We start from the raw sequence: 4581 nt of genomic DNA on the forward strand, positions 1-4581 counted from the left end.
TTTTTTGTGAGTTAGAATTATGCTCTACATCCTTCTCCAGCTCTGTCCAGAACCCTCTGTTGTGATCCTGGTCAGAGAGCCATAAGATTTTTATTCTTGTTCTTGTCCTGTGTGTATGTGTGGAGGAGAGAGAGAGAGAGACAGACAGAGAGCCTTCCCACGAGAATAATTAAACTGGAATTATTTAGGAAAGAGGAGAGCAGAAAAGATGATAGGGTGATCGTAAGTGTCTAACAAAGGGCAATGTAAGAAAATGGAAACATATCATTGTGTTTTAATAAGTTTTGTCTATAACATGTTCTAGTTCAACTGCCATTGGTCTAGTATTGCTTTGCACAATGTTGTTGTTAGCTACCATTGAGTTGGTTCCGACTCATAGCAACCCTATGTACAACAGAACGAAACATTGCCTGGTCCTGTGCCATCCTCACAATCATTGCTACGTTTGAGCCTATTGTTGCAGCTACTGTGTCAATCCATCTTGTCAAAGATCTTCCTCTTTTTCACTGACCCTCTACCTTACCAAGAATGATGTTCTTCTCCAGGGACTGGTTTCTCCTGATAACATGTCTAAAGGATGTGACATAGTCTCACTGTCCTTGCTTCCAAGGAGCACTCTGGCTGTACTTCTTCCAAGACAGAATTGTTTATTCTTCTGGCAGTCTATGGTATATTTAACATTCTTTGCCAGCACCATAATTCAAAGTGAAGAAATCTTCTTCAGTCTTCCTTATTCATAGTCTGGCTTTCGCATGCATATGAGGTGATTGAAAAATATCATGGCTTGGGTCGCACCTTAGTCCTCAAAGTGACGTCGTTGTTTTTCAACTCTTTAAAGAGAACTTCTGCAGTTGATATGCCCAATGTAATATATTGTTGAATTTCTTGACTGCTGGTTCCATGGGAGTTGATTGTGGATCCAAGTAAGATGAAATCCTTGACAACTTCAGTCTTTTCTCCTTTTAGCATAATTTTGCTTATTGGTCCAGTTGGGAAGATTTTTGTTTTCTTTATATCATGAGCCTTCCAAACTGAAGGCTGTACTCTTTGATCTTTGTCAGTAAGTGCTTTAAGTCCTCTTCATTTTCAGCAAACAAGGTTGTGTCACCTGCACATTGCAGGTTGTTAATGAGTCTTCTACCAATCCTGATGCCACATTCTTCTTCCTATAATCCAGCTTCTTGGATTATTTGCTCAGCATAGAATTGAATAAGTATGGTGAAAGGATGCAACCCTGATGCACACGTTTCTTGATTTTAACCATGTAGTATCCTCTTGTTCTGTTCGAAAGACTCTCTCTTGGTATAGTTACAGGTTCCACATGAATACAGTTAAATGTTCTCAAATTGCCATTCTTCATAATGTTATCCATAATTTGTTATGATCCATGCAGTCAAATGCCTTTGCATAGTCAATAAAACACAGGTAAACAACCTTCTGGTATTTTCTGCTTTCAGCCAAGATCCATCTGATATCAGCAATGATATCCCTTGCTCCATATCCTCTTCTGAATCCAGCTTGAATTACTGGCAGTTCCCTGTAAATGTACTGCTACAATCACTTTTGAATGATCTTCAGCAAAATTTTACTCGTGAGTATTTTTGGAACATGGTGCTATAGACGGAATGGTCTCTCCACAGCAAAGACTTGAAAAATTAAGTGAAACAGAGACAAACGTCAATGTTGGAACCCTAAGTGTCAAATGAAGAGATAAAGAACTCAACCAGGCACCAAAAAAATTGTATGAGAAACTGACAGAGAACAGAGAGCGAGGAAAGTTCTGAGCAGAGGTCCCCTATCAGCTAACACAGCACAGGTCCACCATTTTGAACTCCTGTCAGAGATTAGTGGACAGGGAGTATGGGAAAACAGATTCACGGAGTTCTGAGCAGGAGACAGAGCACCTGGTAACCAGTGAGACCTGCTTTCCCACCCCCAACCTTGCCTCCGCCTACTCAACTTTTGCTTCTTCCTGGCTGGCTGATCAGCTGCTTCCCAGTGGGTGGATTCCCAGCTTCCTGGAGGGCCAATTTGCTGTTTCCCAGTGGGCCAATCTGCCGCTCCCTGGTGGGCCACAACCACGGCATGGGAGATGCCAGTTCCATACCTCACGAATTTGCCCCGCCCACACAGGCCAGCTACTTCACTGACATTTCTTTGTTTTTGGTATTGCTTTCTTTGGCCTCTTTTGGTTTCTTCCCTGCCTCTCACCTCCTCCCCCCCTTTTATCTGGAACACCTTACTCTGTATGCCATCATTGCTTCTTCTTGACAGGCTGTGAAGTGCTGCTCAGCTTGGGAACTGCTTCCCTGGTCCATTTCCCCAGTCCATGTGGCCACGCTGGTTGGATCCCTAGGGGCTTTTTTTTTTAATCTTTCTTTTCTCTTTTTCTGTTTGTTTTCTTTCTTTTGTCCTTTTTATTTTTCTTCATTTCTTGGTTTCTTGTCTCTTTCTACTTACCTTCTTTTACTGCGTCCTGAATACCTGTCACTGTGTATCATCTCCAACCCTTATAGGTGGGCTATACTGTGCAGCTTGGGAACCATTCCCCAGTCTGCACAGCCATGCTGGTGGGATCCCTGGGAGCATTTTATTTTTATTAAAAATTATTTTTTTATTTATTCATTTTTTCCTTTTTGTTCCTCTCCATTTCTCAGTTTCTTGTCTCTCCACTCCAACAGCAAGCTCCCTCAGCACTTTTTTTTGCTCCTGCTTCTCTATCATCTCTCTCTTCTTTTCCATATCCAACCTAGCTCCACACATCACAACCTCCACATCCCTCCCTCCTGCTTATTTGCACCATGTGCTGAACATTGCACTCCTGAGCAGCACAGGTATAAACTACTGGTACCTGCCCTGCGCTGACCACCAGCTCATCTTGTCAAGCCAATTCCATGCCACAAACAACCCATTCCAACCTCTCCTCTTCAGCTGGACCTTCCCTGCTGCACCCTAGCTGAGCTGCTGTGCCTGTTCATTGTATGAGGAGGTGTAAAATATCATGTCCACAGACGAGCAAACAACAAAGAATGCACACCTCCCCTGCTCAAACATAATCAAATAAAACAAAAAAACTACAACCAATAAACGAAGAAAATAAGTACTGAATGTTCTGAAGACAGCAGACAATATCAAAACATGTTAAAAAACAGGACAAGATGGTTCCAGTAGGTGTCAAAAATAAAACTCCAAATGACATTCCAGTAGAAGAAAAGGCACTAGAACTACCTGATAGGGAATTCAAATCTTTAATATTCAGATGTATCCAAGAGTTGAACCAAAAAGCAGACAAAAATGAGGAAAAAATAGACAAATTCATGGAAAAGGCAGACAAATTCATCGGAAATATAGACCAAAAAAATGGAAGATTTCAGGAAAATAATACAGGAACAAAATGCCAAAATAAATTCACAACTAGAAATCATACAAAAACAACAATTACAAATCCAAAAGAATAAACAACAAGATTTCAGAAATGGACAGTGTCATAGAAGGACTGAGGAGCAGGTTTGAAACAATGGATGACAAGATCAGCAAAATTGAAGACAAACACTTGGATACAACTGTGTTTGCGGAAAACTCAGAAAAAAACAGAAGAAAAATGAAGAAACCTTGAGAATTAGGTTGGATACAATCAAAAGCAAAAGTTTTCAAGTGATCGGAATTCCAGAACAGGGGGAGAAAACGGAAAACACAGAGAGGATCACTGAAGAATTACTGACAGAAAACTTCCCTAATACCATAAAAAATGAAATCTGACCATCCAAGAAGCTCAATGAACCTCATATAGGATAGACCTCAAAACAAAATCACTAAGGCATATCATAATCACACTCAATGAAACCAAAGACAAAGAAAGAATCCTGAAAGCAGCTCAAGAAAAACAAAAAGTCACATACAGAGGGGAAACAGTAAGGCTAAGCTCTGATTACTTGGCAAAAACAATGCAGGAAAGAAAGCAATGGGATGACATATATAAAACCTTGAAAGAAAAAAATTGTCAGCCAAGAATAATATATCCTGCAAAACTCTCGCTCAAATATGATGATGAAATTAGGATATTTCCAGATAAAAAGAAATTAAAGGAATATGTAAAAACCAAACTTACGAGAATTATTAAAGGGAGTCCTTTGGTTTGAGGACAAACAGCATCAGATGACAGCCTGAATCTAAGACACAAGATCACACCAGTCAGATACTAATCTAGCAAAATTAACTCTCCAGGATTATTAAAAACCAAAAAATTTACAACAGGGAGTCAGAGAGGTTAATCTGCAAATGACAACAACATCAGAACAATAAAAGAGGGAATAAACAGTGTAGGCATAGAAAGTTCTAATGAAGAGAAAGGCAAGGCGATACCAAGTAATAATAAACTGGTTCAAACTTAGGAAGCTAAGGACAAATTTCAAGGTAACCACAAAGAAACTTAACAAACCTACTCATCAAAATAAAGAAGAAAAACATAAAGTCTCAGTAAAAAAAAAATTCTACAAAAACAAAAGAAATGAAAAAAAATCCACAAACAAAAGGAATTCAGCTCAGGAGAGTAAGAGGAATGAAGAAATCGTCAGCACCACA

This window comes from Trichechus manatus, unplaced genomic scaffold (assembly GCF_000243295.1).
Source record: "Trichechus manatus latirostris isolate Lorelei unplaced genomic scaffold, TriManLat1.0 scaffold00043, whole genome shotgun sequence".
Taxonomy (NCBI): Eukaryota; Metazoa; Chordata; class Mammalia; order Sirenia; family Trichechidae; genus Trichechus; species Trichechus manatus.